Below are 19,994 nucleotides of genomic sequence, written 5' to 3'. Positions count from 1 at the left end.
GTATTTCTTTTCAATATCTGCTAGGATTCTTTTGGTTTCTTTGTTTGCCAACTAAGTCTGCCAATTCTTTGATGTGGTCATGTTAGACATGTTTCATTGTTATCACAGTTAGTGAAGAGGTGGAAGTGTCCTTGTTTTGAAATTAAAAATATGTAAATATTTCAGCTGTGGTACTAACTTGGCACAGAATGTGTTTTATAACTAATATTTACAGGATTTCTAGAAGTTGGTTGGCTGAAAATATCTACATGATATGTTTTATTTAACCTTTCTGATCTGGCCAATGGAGAGAGAGAGTGTGATGTTTGAAGACTGTTATATTATGTCTTATTCACATGAGTGATTGTTACATCTGTAGACTGGATTGATCATTCATGTCTATTTAAAAAATAATGCCTTTGAGCAAGGGATATGCTAATACGTCATAATTTATTTGAAAAAAATCACAGTGTAACTGTATCTCACCAATGTTTTTTTATTTTTATTTTTTTTAAAAGTTGCATGGGATAAGGAAGGTTCATGATAACAGTTGCTCTTCAGTAAACTACAAAAAATTTCATGTGGCTTCATCTAGTTTCTGCTGGACTGATTTTTCTCAGCCCTCCATCACATCTTAGCCTATGTTATGAGCCCTTTTACGGACAGCCTGGGCAGGGCTGAAAGACTGATTGAGAGGGAAAATGTTCTTCTTGGGAAATCCTTGGATCTTGCCCTTCCCAGATAGTTAGGCAATCTGCTCTAGGAAACCTCTTTTGACAGTGCGTGTTATCTCTGCTAGGCAGAGTCCTGTCACAGTCTAGCTCAAAGTCAGGGTTAGGGGAATTCACTGCAGCCTGCTGCCTTCCCAAAGCTTTTACAGTTCTGTTTCATTTTGTTCAAAAGCTAGTTACTAACTGCATTTGTGTTATTGTACATGTGTTTAAAATAAAGTTGTAGGTTATGTTAAATGCAGGTTTCCTTGTGGAAGAATTTATAAACTGAAGGTTGAACTCCATCTGAAAATTAAAACAAAAGATTGCCAGGGCCTCAGCAAGTTGTTAATAGGTAAATACAGCAAGATTAATTAAATTCTGGCTACTATGTGATCAAGAGTTGGTCTAGTCTTTCTGAGACTTCAGTGTTTCTGAATCCTATGAAATGAAGAAGGAGGCTGGGAACTGTTGATCATAGGAGTTCTTCAAGAGGCAGGCAGAGTGCTATAATTTAAGTGGAATCTGGGATAAAAATTTGATGCATAAAATTGTATACTTGTGAAACAAGACCCATTTCAATAAAGTGAATACATAGGATACAGATTTTGCCTAAGAACTGTGTTGTGGTCATAAGCTTGTATCGACATCCTGATGACATTTCTTGCTCTAGGTAATGTTTTGGGGCTTTTCTGAAGTGTGAATAGTTACAAGGGTGTTTTTATTTTCCTCCGTTTATCTTCTTACACCTAGTAGTAGTGGTGCTAGTATTTGAACTGAAAGAAATGAAGACAAACTTCAGTGGAAACTTTAGAACTTCATTGGGATGATCAGAGGTAACTGGAAATCAGCAAACATTCTGCTTGAAATTGAGCTATTGCTAGTAAATAGTAATATGTAAGTAAACACAGGGTCTAGAAAACACTAAGTTCACATGCATGTTTCATTACAAGTTGACTAATAACAGAGTTGCTGGATGTTTTGGTGCAGCGATATGCTGTTATTTTGTACAATTGATCAATCTGCCTAGACCCAGGGCTGTGAAACGTGTAGTTGATACTGCCAGGGATTGCTGGTGATCTTGGCAGCCTTATTTTGTTTCAAGCCGATGGGGGTCCCGTGGGAGAGAATGGCTGAGTGGGGAACTGCTTTCTATGCAGCAGCAGAAGTTCCTGGTATTGTTTCATAGGGTCATAGTTTCAACAGTTACTGCCGTCAGAAGAGAAAGTTGTAACTCTACAAATGCATATGTTTTTTCCTTTGTGCACGTATGGCCCCAGAGATCTGGATTTCCTAATGGAACGCAGGACTTGGAAAGTAGTTGGCCGTGTCACCTTACAGTTCTCAGTAGAGAAGAAAATCTTTCTTGGTGGGATTAAAACCATCTCCTTGTGTCATGGGCCGTTAGGTGTGAGATACAATTTGACTTTCATTTGTTAGTCACCATTAGTGGATGGAATGTTTTTTCGTTGTTGTTGGTATAGAGAATATTATGTCCCACCTGTTAGGGTTTATGTAATTTCTCTTTCATTCAAAATATGTATTTTTGTCAACTACAATTAGCTGGAAAGAATTAATGGAAAGTTTTTGCAGTTTTTCAGTTTATTTTTTTTAGAATTTATAATATTTTACATCTATCTGCAGTCATTTTTTCTGCCATGCAGTCAAAATCACCATGAAGATGGTCGTATTAAAGTTTTCACAGAAAATTCAAGTCAAAGCTATTTACTTGGCTTTGAGGATAAGCCTCACAAGAAAATGCCCGATATCCTTTTGCGCATTACAAAAAAAAGAATTCCATCAAACTTTCCTTTGAAAAGCTGTAGTACTTGCATGCTTTGAAGCAGGATCATCAATTTGATGAGATGAACTTAGTCAATTGAATTGTGTTCAGGAGTGTCACTACAATACCCACTCTGCTTTGACCGACTTATAAATCTTTTAAAAATCACCATTCAAATAGTCTCATTTAAGTATTGCTGGAGATGGATATATGGATTTTTGGTTGTTTGTTTTCTTTTTCTCCCTTCTGGTAGTTCTGTATACAGTGGGTGTTCCTCAGTAGGGAACTGAACTGACCTTTCTCTAGTTGCAGTTCTGGTCTGATTTGGATCAGAGATGTTTTTTTGGTACTGAAGTCCTATAACTTTCTCTTCTCTCTTCTGATTAGTGTTGGAGCTCTCTGTCTGCTGGAGGGAGACAGAGTAAAAGAAGAACCTCTGTTTTGACACAGAGCAGGAGCTGGCTGTCAGGAGTACCTTGAAAAGGATACTCCGGGAGGAAGAATGAGCTGACACTGCAAAGCTCATGTGGAAAGGAAATCAAAACTCTTGAGTGTGTGGACTAGACTTGTAGTATCTGGTAGCCATGGTTATATGCTGGAGCTGCCTGAACAGAGATTGGAAATGGGGTGGAAGCACAGGAAGGAGCATTACAAGAGGGGAAGAGAACATTCACCTGCAGAGCCTAGAGTGCAACACACCAGTTGAGTGCTGTTTCACTTTCCAATGCTTCCAGTGATGTTATGCAGACTTCTAGCATCAGAAGTGAAGCAGTACTCAAGTGAGTATGTACTTTGGTAAGGTGCTTGTGGACCAGCTCTTCATTAAAAGCATAGCATACTGAGTTTGAAGTCATGGGAGCCTCATCCCTGGAGGTGTTTGAGGTCAAGTTGGATGGGGCTCTAAGCAACCTGATCCAGTGAAAGGTGTCCCTGCCCATGGCAGTGAGCTTGGAACTATATGGTCTTTAAGGCACCTTCCCACTCAAACAATTCTGTGATTCTGTGATCCTGTAGCTAACGGTGACCTCCTTGGTTCAAAAGACAGGGAATTTTCCAGCAGACCTTGTGATTTCAAACTTGCAGACAATCTTGGAAAGTATTGAGTTTCCTGTCATCTGATGGAATGTGTGTGCTGTTTTAAGAACTTGGAAATTTTATACCTTTTATGTATACCTTTTAAAGAACACTTCAGAACTGCCTTATCAAGTTTGCAATTAAAGGCCCTTCTAGTATAATAATTATATGATGAATGCTGTTTTAATTTTCACCATGTTAAGCAGATGAATCAGAGTAGCGAAATGAAGCAGGCTGTTCTGCAGAAGCACTTTCTGATCTATTGCAAAAATTTGAAGACACGATGTCAGCAAAGTAGTTGATCACCATTTTGGAAAGCTGGAATCTTATCACTGTCCCTGGAGTAAGGTTTCTGTTTAAGGTGCTAGTCAGCACACTTTTAAATGTGTTGTCCCTAATCATGTGTTTTTAGATATCTAGGTTGTGGTGCTTGATTGCTGAGTTGATACTCTTACAGCTAAAGTTTGTAGAAAACATCCCGTACAGTATGGTAACAAAAGATATAAAATATGTAAAGGATTGGGCCGTATACTGAGTAGTATGGTGAAAACCAGACAACTGCAGGTATGACATTCAGTGATCTATATCCATTGTGTGCATTGGATAAAGTAAGGTAAAAAGTTTCACGTGATCCTAGCATGTACCAGTCACAGATGTGTGTGCATTCTGACATTTCTAAGTTTCTGGTTGCTTGCATTTGCACTGCCAGCAAATGATTTCTTAAGACTTATATGTACGAGGGAGAAAGGGAGATGCTTCATGTAATGAAATGAAACAAAAATCATGGCTTGTGTTGATGAAAATGGTTCATTTAGTCTGAAAAAGAGTATGTTAAAAAAATAAGTTGAAATAGTTACAATGTCTTTCCATGTACTCTCTTGCTAATTAAAGAAAAAGTAATAATTGTTCATAATCTTTAACTTATTTTCCAGTTGCCTTTAGGTACTTGGGAAGTCCATACAAATACAGCAAAACAACTGTCTGAACGTAGAAAATAAAAATGAAAGGTATTGGAGGCTTTGAATAAATACTCACAATTTCTAAAGAAGACAAAAGCCTATGAAAGGGATATAATTTTCACAGGTCTATTTCAGAAATAACGTATGTCATAATTTTATGTGATAATAAACTTATAGCAGTAATTATCAAAAAAAGAGTCAAATTCAGGCATTGTGCTTCAGAGTAGGCCAAGAATATTTTGATTTAGAAAATCTGAACTCAGTCTCCATTCATAAAAGTTTAGCTTCCATTGCAGTCTTAAGGCTTTGGACTCACCTTTAATTGAATGAAAAGTGGAACTGAAGTGAGAAATGAATCCTTGGATTTAGATGGAAATAAAAATCGTATTACTGGATTCAAGAGGCTGTTTTGTTACTGTTATTATTACTGGATACAAGACCTTCATTTACAACACAGTCTCCCCATTCTGCAGTTGTGAATGCTTAATACATAAACTTGAATCTCAGAATGTATTAGGGAATGTGAGTGAAGTATCTGAAAACTAGAATGCAACATAGCACATTGACTAAATCATTATGGAGTGGAATGAACACTTTAAAGTTAATTCAATTAGTGTTACTTTCCTATTGTGTTTTTTCACTTGATTGCTAATTTGCAATATTCAGTATATCTCCATGGGTGTATTCATCATGATGACAAAGTCACAAGTTTCTATTGTAATTTTCTGTGGCTGATAATGTTAAAAAACAGCATAGTTCATTTGCTTCTTTAAAAAAAGAATTGAAAAATCATTTCAAAAAGAATTCTATACTCACGGGAGTCAATTTAGAACCTACTGAATGCTACGCTAAAATTTTCATGAACTTCAGAAGAAGCAGAAATCTGGCTTTTCATATCAGTTCTTGCTGATGAGGTGATAGCTGGTTTTCTGTAGGGAACAGTTGTAAAGTATTGCTTGAAACCATGAAGTAGTAACCGTTGCTTTCTGAAAATACTGAATTGTCTGATAAATCGCAGCTTTTCAAACCCTCCCAGAAGAGATTTGCTTAGGATTTTTTTTTTTTAATACGTGTAGTAGATGACAAGTAATAAAATCAGAGGGGTTATTTGTTGTATTTTATGGCCAAGTCTGTCATATCATATTTTCAGACTTGTCAGTGAACAGTCAGCACTGCCTGAAGTCTCAGAGGTCAACATCTGAGCACTGCGGAATAGCTGTTTGTGCTGCTGATTGTAGAGAGGGGACATAGGTTGCATTATGATGATTTACATTACTCAAACGGGAATTCTGATTGCTGCAGCTCAGATAACTTGTAATGTGACAGGCATGTCATGTATTTAATTATTAGCTGTGCTGACAGAAAGAGCTGGGGTGACAGAAGTGTAATATAGCACAACCAGTTCAGCAGTGTAGGACGTGCTTGCTCTCACCAAACTACGTTGTTATACTTTGCCAGCCCATTCTTATGCAGCTGACCACCTAATGGGGCCCGTTCTCTCTTTGATTTTCCCAGATCAGGTGCAGTGATTTGGCTTTTAATAAAGTAACAATACATCATGCATAGAAGGAAAATCTAAGTGGTAGGAGATGAGTATGCAGTAAGATTTAAGCTCTGTGTCCTTCAGATACTGGAAAAATACAGCAACAGATGTGCAGGATTTAAACGGGTTATTATTCTAATGCTGTAGATATACACAGATAATTAAAATGTCATTTTTAAACTGTCTTGAGTAGCAAAGAGTTTGATCTTCTACAAATATCTTTAGACATTGCATTTGGGTTTTGTTCTTACATGTTGTTAGATGTCTGTATGGTATAGGCTATCACAGGTCTTGTGATGTATATAGAAGATCGAAACTCCTGACCTAAGGCTGCAATATTTTACATTTTAACTGACTATAAAAATAGCTAAACTTTTCTTGAAGACATGATTCATTTACAGGCAGATACAAATATTAAGACCATATATTATGAATGCAGGTAGCACCCATAGAAAATGTTGTCCAGCTCTATGAAATCTTGTCAGTCTTTGCATCAAGTTGAGATATAGTTTAGCTGTTGTCGGACAAAGATATCTGTGAGCAGTTGAGATGGGCTTTGTGCAAGAAGACCTCCAGAGGTGAAGAGCAGCTGTGCCAACCCACTAGTCCAATCGCTTCCAGCGGCTCAGTATGATTCAAATCCCTAATGGCATCAAGTGTAGAGAAATCTAGTCTAACTGTAACTTTAATGAGCACTACTCTGACATTATTTAAAACTTCCCTCTCAGCATGATACTGTGTAAATATACGTACTAGATGTTATACAAAGATTCAGGGCTTAAGTCTCCAAACATTTCTGAGTACACTGGATTTCAAGGGTAATTGTCTGCTTTCACTGTCACAGTGCCTTAAATATAGGGGACAAACTTCAATAGCTTTAAGAAGTCAGTTATTTTTTTAAAGAAATAGCGCAACCCTTACAGCTTTTTTCTCTGTATACTGTGTACCTCTGCACCTGTACTTTTTTTGTTTGATTAAAGAAATGGTGTCTTCAGCTTTTCTTCTTTTTTTTTTTTTCCACAGAATAAAGTGTTTTCATTTACATCTTCATAGGATGAAAAATGTGCAGTCTCTATTCTTTAGGGAAAATTCTATCCGTCTCTAGTGCAAAGAGGCAAAGAGTCCTTTAGGCCTGCTTATTTGGTATGGTCACTGTGCCTTGCCTTGGTGCTAAAATGTCTGATAGAGTCATCAGAGATCAGGCAGGTGCAGATGTTGGAAAAAACACAACCCTTTGTGGATCTGTACATTTGTTTTTGTGTAGAAACCAAAGTAGTTCCGCTGAGGGCTAACAGTATTTTTCAATTCCATGTGTAGGCATTATTGAAGTCTTATGTTAATTTGTAAAATGCTTCTTTGTTGCTTTTTTCACTCCTTTAATGTAGTATAGTAATTTTCTGTGGGTAAACATGCTGCAGAATAGACGTTTAGTTGTTTTCTGTGTTTGATTTTTTTTTTTGTTTTCCTTTGGTTCTATCATTTATATCTTGACTAGACACACGGTGTTTTACTGCATTGATTACAGTTTTTCCATATAGATATTTATGGGAAAAATTTAGAATATAATCTGTAGTTGTAGATCAGCTATAGAGTATGATCACAATAGAGAAAAGATTTTGCAGTTCTGATTATGTATAATTTGGATATCGTACATACAAATTAGGAAAACATTGTTATATTACCTAGGGGAGATGGATATAAAATTAAAGTGTTGGAAACATTGTGCTCAGTGTAATTGCAAGTTATTACTACTTGAAAGTTAATGTTTTTATTAGACAAGTTTAAAAAAAATGGCATGAAATTCATGGTAACTCACTATTGAAGGGAGGTGTTCAGGAACTTAGAGGAAAACAAAAAAAAAAACCCACATGTTTACATGTTGTTTCTATTCTGTATTAGACAAAGTCCATAGGTAGCAAATGCTTTTTACTCTCATTCTTCTGTGTAACGTATTGGTGACACTGTTAGGGTACATGCAGTGAGTGACCGTTGATAAATAAGAGGCTGTAGCTGGACTGTTGGGTGAGAGTTGGTATGAATTTGATCTATTCGATCTCTAACATTAAGATACTACTTAGGTAATTTAGAAAATAGTTAATATTTGAAATATTTATCTTGAGTGGTGTTTCATGTTTTAATTTGTGAAAGCTTCTGTTGGCGGAGTTGTCACTTGTTGCTTTGATGTCATAGCACCAAGCTTTCAGAGAGGCACTGAAGGTCAGTAAAGGGAGTTCATTTTAACAATCAAGATTGGCCTGTTTGATAATGCAGACTGTGGATTTCTACCCAGTGGTTGCAGCATTCAATGAATATTTTTTGATAGAGGTAGGGAATAGTTATCTTTCTATGGAGACAACTTTTAGGCCACAAACTGCATTATTGATGCTTTATTCAGTAAGAAATGGAGATGTTAATTTTATGGGGAGGCCTGTGTGGGGAACAGCAGTCCTCCTGTAACTTGTAGGTTCTGTACCTAAGGTCCTTAATGAGCAAACTGTTGTTGGCTATTGGGAATTCATTTGAGTAAAGACTAACAGGATGTGGCTCGTTTACTTTCAAATGCCGAGGTGTATAGACATAATTTTTAGTGTATTAAGACTCTTTATGGTATTTCTCTTTGCCTTTATCCTTTTTCATTCTATGTGCATCTGTTTACTGTGATTTTATATCCTGGATGTTTAACTGAGCCTGATTCAACAACTGTTGTTCATGTTAAGTGGTGCTCTTCTTGAATGAGCAGTTCTCATCTGTAAAATGTGAAATCAATTTCTGTGCTTTAAAATAGTATTTTAAAATCCATTCTTAAAGCTTTCTGCTGCTATAATGCCAACTGACAGTGAGTGTGGCAAGTGATGGACAGTCCTTGTATGCCACCCTCTGTTTCTACATGTTGTACACAGCATCTTTGTGGACATAACCTAACTCGTATTATGATTACCTGTTCTTTGTCCCATTGCTCTTCGGTTATGTGCTTTAAAAAGTTACATGTGTAACTCAACAATATTGTGACCTTACACAGAGATAATTTTGAAATCTGGAACATATGTATCATATAGCTTCATGTTGAAGACTGTCGGAAAGTTGTATGTGATTTTAGAATATACTTGAGGCCAATTCGTGTAGAGCAACTTAGTCTGTAGATAGTATGTGGTCATTGGGCACTGGAACAGGCTGCCCAGGGAGATGGTTGAGTCACCTTCCCTGGAGGTGTTTAAGGCACAGGTGGACAAGGTGCTAAGGGGCATGGTTTAGTGTTTGATAGGAATGGTTGGACTCGATGATCCAGTGGGTCTCTTCCAACCTGGTTATTCTATGATTCTGTGATTCTATTTGGAAATTGTATCTGATTGCAAGCAATACAACACGGAGCTGCAAATCGCCTCCCAAGAAAAGCCCAAACAACCTTGATGCCTCTGCTGATTATCAGAGGCATCTTTCTGATTATCATCGGAAATGACCACATCTTTGCCAGGAAGGTCATAAAACTCCTTTTTGTCAGACTTCTGCTCACAGCCTGACAGCAGAGTGCTTCAGAGCACTCACACAAATGAATACCGATTTATTTATTTAGTTTCAGTACCAAATGAACTTCAGAAATTAAATGAAAGAGAGATCTATCTGCTGTGCACTGAAGCTCTTTACACTTGCCTTACAGCAACTTAGTGAGGTATGGAGGGGTCTTATTTCTTGGAGAATGCCCTTTTTAGTCTCATCTTGGCTGCAGAAGCCAATCACCTCTGTTTCCAATTCTGTGCGTTAGAATAAAAATTTGAGAAATGCCAAATGAATGCAACATCTGTCAGCATTTATCAAAGTCTTACTAGTCTAACTGATATTAAATCCACACAATGATTTGAAACTTGCCCATACTAAGCCAGTAGGGCATTAACGAAAAACTGTGCTATTATGCTACAGTAACCATTTCAGTGCATTAGGTATTAGTCATCAGAATTCTAAATTTTTTTTTTTAATTAACAGCTTAAACGATGTGTGCTTAGAGAAGCCCGAAGCATCTGTCTTATTTGTATAAGTGTTGGTTTGCATGTACAGCTTACAGTTTTATATTTGAATTTTAGAAGCTGAGAATCGAGATGTTCTGTAAGTGGTGTTGACTGTATTTTCCTGGCCTGATCTAACAGTGGTGTTATAACTGAATCATGTGCATAAATTAGCTGTTCTAAAACAAGAAAAAAAGCCTTGTATAAGCAGTGAGGGTTCATGTTGCTATTTCTCAAGTGTGTTAAAAGGACAAATTATACTAACCTGTTTTTTATAGTTCAGACTAGCTACTTTATATTTCTACTCAGAACTCAATGAATAAATCATAAGTGTTACATATGTGTTAATCTAACCAGATCCTCAAGGAAGAATTAGTACAGCAGCTGTTATTTTTACAGCTGTAGCTCATAATTTAAGTGCTTTCCATTTTGGTAAGTATTCAAATGCTGTCTAGTTAAATAAAGTGCAAGATTTAGACTTGTGTTAAGTGTATTGATACAATACATCAAATCTCTTTGGTTTTTTTTTCTGAACTTCTGATTTTATACCTAAAACTAGCTCTTAAACTAGTTTAAAATTAACTTGTACCATAATCCCTTTGGAGAGGGCTTATGTCAGTTCTATTGTCAAGTTGAAGCTGTGAGTTATTCTCTCAGAATAGGTATTAAGTAAAAATGTAAAACTTGGGCTTGCAGATTTCCAGTCCAAGGGCCTGGCTTCAATGAATTCTCAAGATCTTTGTTCACTGAATTGGATCCGTACATGCTAAAGAATTGACCTCATAGATATTAAGGGACGTAGTAGAACTCTTCCAACCTGGTTATTCTATGATTCTATGATTCTAAGCTATTCTCCCCTAAGTCATGGTTAAGTTTAAATAGGTTGAGCGCTGCCTATTTTGCAGTAGGAAATAGTTGTGTTGGTTGTTTCTTTCATATAAGGAGCAAAGCTTTTGGTGTTTTGGCTAGGCTTTTTTGTTTCAGAACTTAGATGATAACCCTGTAAATTTATTTCCCTAAGAGGCATTTATGAATGAAAATGAGACAGTGTAAACTCACCACATAAGGTAAGTAATTTCTAGTTTATTCAGATGATTTATGTATAAAATATTAAGATCTTATTATTAATCTTCTCTTTAATATTGAATTTTGTTGTAAATACCCACTTTCTAGCTTTGTCCTTGTCTCTCAAAGATACTGCATTTTTTGTAGTATATTCAAACTTTTAGAGGAGCTATCAAGTAACATTTCATGGCAGAGACAAAATTATGATGGAGTCTGAGAAGACGAGACTTTTGTATTCTCATCTTGTTTCTAATTTATATTGATAATTTGATCAGAACTGCATTTTGCTGCAGCCATGGTTGTGTTCTTAAAAGCCACATTTTTGGTGATTTTTACACTTTTCTGATTTTTTTGGGAATTAAAGGAAATTAGGATCTATTTTTTTTTTTTTAAGCAGCTGAAAGACCTATCACAGTCCTTTTGGCAACAGCATTAATAAAAGTAAAAAAGGCCTTACAAAGCATTCCCTTAGTATTAAAACATCAGAAGTTCCTGTTATTTTGCTGTGATTGTAGGATGTGGTTTTTATTATTCCACAATAAGCTTTGGCAGTTTACAGTATTGTGAAGTCCAGAGGAACCTGGGACCTTCAGGGTCTGTTTGCCTGATGAATGCTGAGGTTCACAGATGTTCACTAGCTTGAGGTTTGGCAACAAAAACTTGTTTTGGGTAGAGGGTCACTTGATTTCTGGTTTGCTCTGGGGGTGAAAGGTCCATTTTTAACCAGATTTGGGTGTAGGTTTCTCTGTCAGTGTTACTGACAGCTGCCTCAGAATTTGTTTAATGTTGGTAGAAGTAGAAATATAATCTTTATTCCGAGTAGTGAGTTTGAGTATTTGGAAGCAGATTTTTCACTATTGTCCATGTTTGTTGATTTCCTCACAGAAATAATTATGTTTGTTTGCTTTTATTCATTTAATCCAATGTGACATTTTAAATATGGATGTTCCTTTAAGAAACTGAGGATGTAGCAATAACTATTACAGTGTTGAAAACTTTATCCAGTTTAGTAACTTAGAAAAAAAGAAAGTAGTTGCTAAGTGGGAGATACCAAATCAAACTCTAAGTCTAAATGAGACATAAGTTTCATCTCTAGAATAGCTGCTTCTGTATAGAATTTGATTCTGAGCTATAGCAGGTATGTATCTTCCCTTGAAGGTAAAAAAAAAGAATATTACAGAATCGTACAATCATTTAGGTTGGACAGACCCCTTAAGATTAACAAGTCCAACTGTAAACCTAACATTGCCACAGCCACCATGAAACCATGTTCCTAAGCACTGCATTTACATGCCTTTTAAATACCTCCAGGAATGGTGACTCCACCACTTCCCTGGGCAGCCTGTTCCAGTGGTTGACAACCCTTTCAGTGAAGACATTTTTCATAATATAACTCAGTATTACTTATTTTCTTGCTTCTATGTTTTACAATATAAAAGACGTACAGGAGGTTTTTGCAGGATTTGTTTTGTTTAATTGAGATTTTAAATTTTCTTTACATAGATTTAAAGGAGAATTGGGAGAATACCAGGTCAATACCATGCTCAATAAACAAGGCTTATGATTTTATTAATATTTATAAGCTAAGACTGTGCTCAGTAAGAAATGCCTTCATAATTGGACTGTGGGAAGATTAAGTAACTAAATTTGAAAGTTTAATTTTAGAAAGTAACTGTCAAGCTAAGGGAACAGTGTTGTCAGCTGCAGTGCTCGCCATTCTGTTGAAGATGGTGTGAAACAACTGTTGCAGGACTATTTTGGGGAAAGAAATGAGGCCTCTACCAGGGTTCAGGTTGGGTGAGAACAGAGGCAAGTATGTTGTAGATAAGTTCTTATACATGTAATATTTTTGTATTACATTATCTTAAAAGCAACAAGTTCAGTACCATAATTAGATCTTGGCAACTGTGGGAAGTCGAAGATAATTTTAAGTAATTCTTGCATGTTCTGTGTTTTCTGTAGCATGAGAATGTTTTATGATTTCTCAGTGTAAAAAAAAAAAAAAGCAAAATCATTCCCTCTAAACACAATAAAAGCACCTTTGCTTCTTAAAATGTTTTTGCCTGTCTTTGTCTTTCCTTGTATAAAGAATGCATCTGTTTCCCAGTCACAGACAACAGCATAAGTGTTAAAAACAATTTCTTCTGAAACATTGTATGCCTAGTGGAGAAAGTAAGAGAGCAAACATCACCTGACGTGACAGAGGATCTAGAAACATGCTATAGGGACCTGTTTGAGATGCTACAGTGATGAGAACAGATGATGACCTCTATAGGTGAGAGGAACAGTGCTTTCCCCCTCTTTTCCCCAGTTCTTGCTGGCTGTGACTCTGGCTTGGTTGCTTGTCCTTTACAGCAGTGTGATAGGGTACTGAACAATTCAACAGGATAAAATTATCAGCACTTATCAACAGTTAAAGTCTATTGGCAAAATATTTTTCCAGATTGTCTTGATTGATGAGACAGTCTGTGTATTGTAATTTGCAGAGTGTAACAAACTAAAAGCCTTGTTTCAAAATTGCTTGCTCGAGCCCACAAACAACTATAACTGTAGCAAGTAAATTGTGTGTTTCAAATCCCCCAAGAATATTTCTTTAAAGGGTGTGTCTAGTTTCAAGTATGGAGAGTCAGTATAAGGAAGACTAGGGAGTGCACCGTGATGATAATATAAATCCTTTATTGGGCTTCAGTTCTGCAGTATCTCTGGTTATTTGACTTCTTGGCTTAGTCTCAGGAGTGGTAGTTTAAAGGAATATTCGCATTATGTAGTCCAGCCTCCCACACAAAGCATGCTGGTATGTCCTGTTAAGAACAAGATGGAAAAGGCATTGAGTCTTTCTCATCGTCTGTCACTGGGTTCTCTCCCCCGCCTCTCACCCACATATTTTCTGAAATTCCCTTTACAGCTGTCATGCCTGTGGCTTCCCTATTTGTCACCTGAAATGTCCCTGCCTAGGTTTGTCTGTAGGTGAGCTCTGGCCTCTTTGATTTTGTCTCCAAGTTGCTGGAGTGCTTTTATACTCTTAAGGATTTTTGCCTGTCCCAGTTCCACAGTTTTCAGCTATTTATTTGAATAAACCTGAATTCGTGCTTCAGGTGATTCTGCCCCTCTAGTCTGCTCTGGTGAGAGCACAGCTGGAGTGCTGCATCCAGCGCTGGAGCCTTCAGCACAGGAGGAAATTTGACCTGTTGGAGTGGGTCCAGAAGAGGGCCACTAAAATGATCAAAGGCTTGGAAGGCTTCCCCTATGAAGACAGGCTGAGAGAGTTGGGATAGTTCAGCTTGCAGGAGACTCCCCTACCCACAGCAGTAAAAGCTTTTTCTCTCTTGCCTCAGGGACCTTGGTCTCTGTTGTCCAAGAAAACAGTTTTAAATCACATCACTGAGTTTAGCCAGCCTGTTCGCAAAGATATTCTTCCTAGTCTAGATTAGGTGGGTTCTGTCTCTCCCCAGTGATGGTTCCTCACCTCAGACAAGGTGATGTAATTGAGGAAACCAAATCCTTGCTGATACACCATCTCTGCTCTCTTGTGATGGTCTGTGGATCTATTTGCTACTACCTGGGCCTTTTCTCTGGAATGATATTCATAATGTGAGGCAGCATGGGGGCAGCCAGGACCTGGCTGCATGGTGCAGATCTGTGACCTGCAGGGAGATCCGAGCTGCGATCCTGTAAAAGAAGAGAGTAATTTTAGCCTACTTGGGATTGATGTTCCTTTTCCTCAGTTGTGCTGTTTTGAGCAGGCTGAGCACCACTCTGTACTCCTTGTAGTATCTGAACACACTTGTTTGTAGTTGCAGAGCGTTGTGTTATGAGTAGAGTATGCCTTTAATCTGATGAATTTACTACCCGTTTACATCTTCTATCTCATTTCCTTTTCTGAGTTTTGCCTGTGGAACTGGTCCCAGGCTTTGCTGTCTGTTTTACAGTTACGATTATCATCTGGCTGTGTTTTCTGTGAAATTACTAGTCTTTTAGGGCTGCTGACAGGTTGGAGCTGCCAGGCTGTAACGTGCAGAGACTGCATGTTTCTCTATCAGAAGTGGAAAGCACTATTTATGTTTTAAGCTTTACTCGGCAATAGAGACTGGATGGGAATATCACTCTGATGAATTTAGAGGATAAATTTCTAGAGGATTTACGCTGCCTTTTCAGTGTGGTGCCTAGCACATAAGGCTCTGGTCTGTTGCAGGAATCTCTAGGCACAAGTAAAGCACGAATGCTGAAAGTCACCATTGTACAGAATAGATTTCAGGTGTTTCAGCCTTTACAATGGAGTGCTCAGTAGTATCCTAGAAGCCTCGTGTAGCCTTTTTCAACCACTTTGTGTAAGACAGTGCTGCTTTCAGAATTCCAGGCTGGCATTTGGGTTGAGATCTAAACATGGCATCCCGTTTATGAACTGGAAGTTTGGCCTGGCTGCTTCTTTAAATATTTTATAACAACACACAATCCAGTAAACTTATTTGATTGCTTGGCAATGTGTAGATGCAGCTTGCACTGTTATGAAGACTAGAAAACCTGTACCAATAAGAAGACATACAAATTACCCTTATCTGCTTGAAACCTTTTCTCTCACAGATGGGAAAATATCATAAATTCTTCACTTCTGTTGAAAATTGCTTGCATAATCTATTATTGTCTGTATGAAAAGCTTTTTGAAACTACTTGCAAGGCAATAAATTAACTCATAGTACTTAGAGGACTGCCAACTAATAGCTTCATGACCTTGAAAATGAAGATAGTAAAATAGTATTTTTCAATAACTGTTTTTTAAAATTTATTCATATTAAAATAAAACAAAGTGCTTTGTACCATTTCTGGGTGACAGAATTTGACATAGGAACTTAAATAATTAAAAATGCGGGGAGGTATTTTAGCAGAAATATATTTGGCTTCAAGAAATAGCATGACTAAAGATGTCGGGATCAGTGCCAGTTCCTCTAAAAGGCAAAATAAAAAAAAGAAAGAGAAAAATCTTTAAATCGGTGTTGATGAGGAAAAGTTTTAGTTTTAGAAAATGGAGCTGAATGTGATCATGGGGCGTAAAATAAAAATAAGGAAATCTCTGTGAAGTAGCTCCAGTAGTAGTGGGTGACTAAACTAACACGGGGTGATAGAAATGGGTCAAAACAGAGGTACACTTTGGCAGTTTTAATGGCAACGCAATGCCATCAACAAAAGGTATTTTTTAATTGAGAAGTGCATGATGGATAGTTTATCTCTTCAGGTAACTGACCTATGGAAAATTAGCTTGTTATTAAGAATAAATGTAAGAGATATAGCCACCCAGAGCACTGTGGAGCACTGGAATCTGAAGGTGGCATTAGCCCGCTGCCCAGCCCAGTCTAGTATACTGAGCTAGAAGTTGTGTGGTGTGTTCAGGGGGTCAGGCCAAGGCTCCCTGGTGACTTGCTTATGAACCTCAGAATCACTGAGACTCACTGGTCTGTATCTTTCTTCCCTTGATCTCTATAGAATAAAAAGAACAACTGTGCTAAGTAGAAAGAGCACTAAATGGATATAAAATAGCTTTTCCAAGAGTTTTAATCTTATAATTACTTTTTTTTTTTGTCTGGGAGGTGAGTTTTGAATCTCTGGTGGAAAAAAAAAAGACATCAATATTGCGGTGTATGTATGAGCTGCAGTGGCTGTCTGAAAACACTGAATTCGGAGCTCAGAGGACAGTAGCTGAGAGGCTGCTGTATTGCTTATGAGAAAGCTTGGTGTTTTCAGGAGCTAACAAACGCAAAAGTAAGACAAGCTGGGTAGTATTGCATAGAAAGCTTCTATTAAATGAAATCACCAGTGGTTGTTCACAGATCTCTTCTTGTGTGCTTAAAAAGAGGTCATGCAAGGTGTGTTTTCTGGGGGCATAATGGACCACTCTGTCTTTCAATAGTAAAGTTTTTGCCAATTACTCTATCTTTAACCTTCCTTTTATTATGGAAAATTAATTGGAAGGTTCTGGAGAGGAAATGGGGACTAACTGGGGTATTTATTTTTTATGGCCTATTTAGCTTTGAAAGCATGAATTAAAGTATTTTCCTAATATTTATAATGAAATCTGTCCCCTTGTTCTGCTGTCTTGATGATTACAGAACAAAAGTGCAGACTGCAAGGCTTCAGCCTCTATAATGGAACCAACAGCAGCTATGTCTTTACCGTGCCAGCTGAAACAGAAGAACGAAGAATTTAACAAAGGCAACATGAAATGCACTGAGTTACAGAAGCCTTTTTAAAACAGAAATGTTGGTATTCAGCGTGCTTGGAAGCTAGGAGAAGTATAAACCAGTGACAGCTATTATGATGGGATCTGGCTTCAGCTATAGCGTTGAGTGGAAATTTAATCAGAAAAATGCAGCAGTCTAATGTAATTTAGGTTAAGCTTACAAGGAATACAGCTCCTACTTAAATATTCTGAAGTTATTTTAAGTAACTGAAATAGCATATTAATTTTCATCCTGTTACTTAACATGTAGTTGCCTCTGAAGCAGTTTACAAAACCAGCAACGCTATTCCAATCTTACTGCCCTGTACAGGTAGGGAGTCTTTCTGTTTTCATCTGACAGAGCACCTCCCTCACAGCTTGAGTTCTTGCTACAAGGTGATGTATCACAGATTGCTAACTATGGAGCAGATGGAGAACAGAACGCCCGGACAGTTATTTTATTAGAAGATCAGGAATTATGACTTTATAATCTTCCACCTTACTACGTTGGAGAGAAGCCATGTTTACTGCTTTTACAGTAAGCATTAGCATGGCAAATTATGCTCTCAGGAATAATGAGTAGTGCTGGTGGGAGAGGAGGTATATAGTGAGATTGTGAAAGACAAGCCTGAACCTGAAGAGCTGAGAATCCTAATTGGAAATAAATGCTGATTATGCAGCCTGTGCCCTAGAACATCAGTGTCTAATGGTGAGTCAAGGGTGAAGAGAACAGAAACAATTTCTTACTCTGCATATCTTTTACCAGCCACTGCAGACAAACTGAAGCAAGAGGCGTGTGTTCGATGTGTTCTTCTTTGCATGGAACAAGTAGCATTAAATGAAATGGAGGAGTTTGTGCAGAGTAATTTTTGTTTATATAGAATCTGTTTATTATTATTGCTCTTGTTGTTATTTAAGTAAACTTAACTTCAACTTTAGCCTCCTGGAGTCAAAGTAAGGAGCGATTAATTTTGTTCTAATTGTGACAGTTTTATACCTTTAGAACCAAGCTGCTGTGTTTGCTTTGGGTCAAAATATATTACTTATTCTTTATCTGTGTGAGCTTTTGTGGTATTTTTTTCTAGTTTGTAATTTAATGCCTTTACATCCCCATCCTCTTTATTCTCTGTGAGTCTATTTTTCTCTGGCCCTTCTTTTCCTTTCTCCTGCAACTCGCCATAGCATTTCCTGTTCAAGAGATCAGTACCATAATGGTTTAAAAAATTACAGAGTAGATAATAAGTGTGTCCACAGTACCTGGTACAGAAAAAGGAAAAATTTCAGGAAAGTATTTGTCAATTAATTCTGGTTTTAATAAATGGTTAAAATTAAAAAAAAAAAATCCAAATGTTTTATCTTTATACAAAACAACTGCAGTGAAATGCTGTAATTTTTACAGATATCATATAAAATAGAATTTAAGGGAAAGGTACTAGGCTTTCATTTCACGTACACTGCAAAGCCAAACAGAACTATGGGAACTTCTTGTATAGCTATAGATTTTGTTCTACTGCTTTTCTAGCAGAGAAGATTATCATCTTGTCAAACAGTGGCACATATCTTCCTGCTTTGTTCACTACCATTTTGACCGAGATTTTTCTGTATTGAATAGGAGTTCACCTCGGGTGACATACTTTGAGGTTATGTTAAACTATCAATTAAGGCTTCCTTCAGGAAATTGCATCTGTTTGTTGCCATTCTGCCTACCTCAACCTCTGGTCTACAGTGGAGGAAATAATTCTGGAACATGTCTTGTCGCCAGTGTAATCTAAGAACAGGTTACATTTAACAGGTTGCCTAGAGAAATTGTGGATGTCCCATCCCTGGAAGTGTTCAGTCACATGGGGCTTTGAGCGATCTGATCTAGTGGAAGGTGTCCCTGCCCATGGCAGAGGGTTGGAACTAAGTTTATGACTTTAAAGGTCTCTTCCAAACAAGCCATTCTATGAATCAGAAGACATAACTGTAGTCCAAAGCTTTTTGTGGACTCCTTTACTGCTGTTTTGTAAATTGCAGCATATTTCTCCAAAGAATTCTGTGAAACTGCAGAATGGCTGTCTCTACAGTGGCTCTGAAGATTTATTTATTATTCTATTTGTATTAATAGCCGGAATGGTCGTGATTTTCAACAGTGGGTTGTCTTGTCTGATAGTAATGCAATAATTTCATTGTTAGGATTAATAACAAGCATGTTGTTGGATTGTCAGTTCCAGAGTCCCCACTTAATGGTGTAAGAGAAGAAAGCAAGCTTTTGGAAGACAAATTATTGTACTGTGGATAAATACAGGATAACGTGGATGTGAGAAATGAACAGAAGTATCTGAACTGGGAGCACAGAGCTGGGTAAATGTATCTTCAGCGTGATGACATTAAATCTTTTCAACTACAGCCAGTTAATTAACAGTATAGTGTGCCGCAGTTGATATGAATGAATATATGTGTTGCTGGAGGTCTGTACAGTTCACATGCTTACTAGCTGGCTTACCCTTTCATTCTTTGGCTTTTCTGCTGTTGACGGGTTAAGAGATGCCCGCTGTTCTGATGGTTTGTATATGACACACAAACTGGTTCAGTCAGCAGCTGAACTGAGTTTGTGAATTCATATTATACTGTTTGCTGGACACAGCTCTCAAATACTGTTGATTGGCAATGGAGTCAGGTCAACATCTAGA

At 37.4% G+C, this 19,994-nt stretch overlaps 1 protein-coding gene across 2 annotated transcripts in view; it reads left to right on the top strand.

Annotated features, from left to right (window-relative positions):
- The window catches only part of PPP2R2C (protein phosphatase 2 regulatory subunit Bgamma), a 196,028-nt gene that overhangs the window by 11,524 nt on the left and 164,510 nt on the right, over positions 1-19,994 (top strand). The window lies entirely within an intron of this gene.

Source organism: Phaenicophaeus curvirostris, chromosome 4, assembly GCF_032191515.1.
Source record: "Phaenicophaeus curvirostris isolate KB17595 chromosome 4, BPBGC_Pcur_1.0, whole genome shotgun sequence".
In the NCBI taxonomy this organism is placed as follows: domain Eukaryota; kingdom Metazoa; phylum Chordata; class Aves; order Cuculiformes; family Cuculidae; genus Phaenicophaeus; species Phaenicophaeus curvirostris.
Note: the sequence above shows the minus strand (reverse complement) of the source record. Positions and strands in the feature narration are given on the sequence as shown.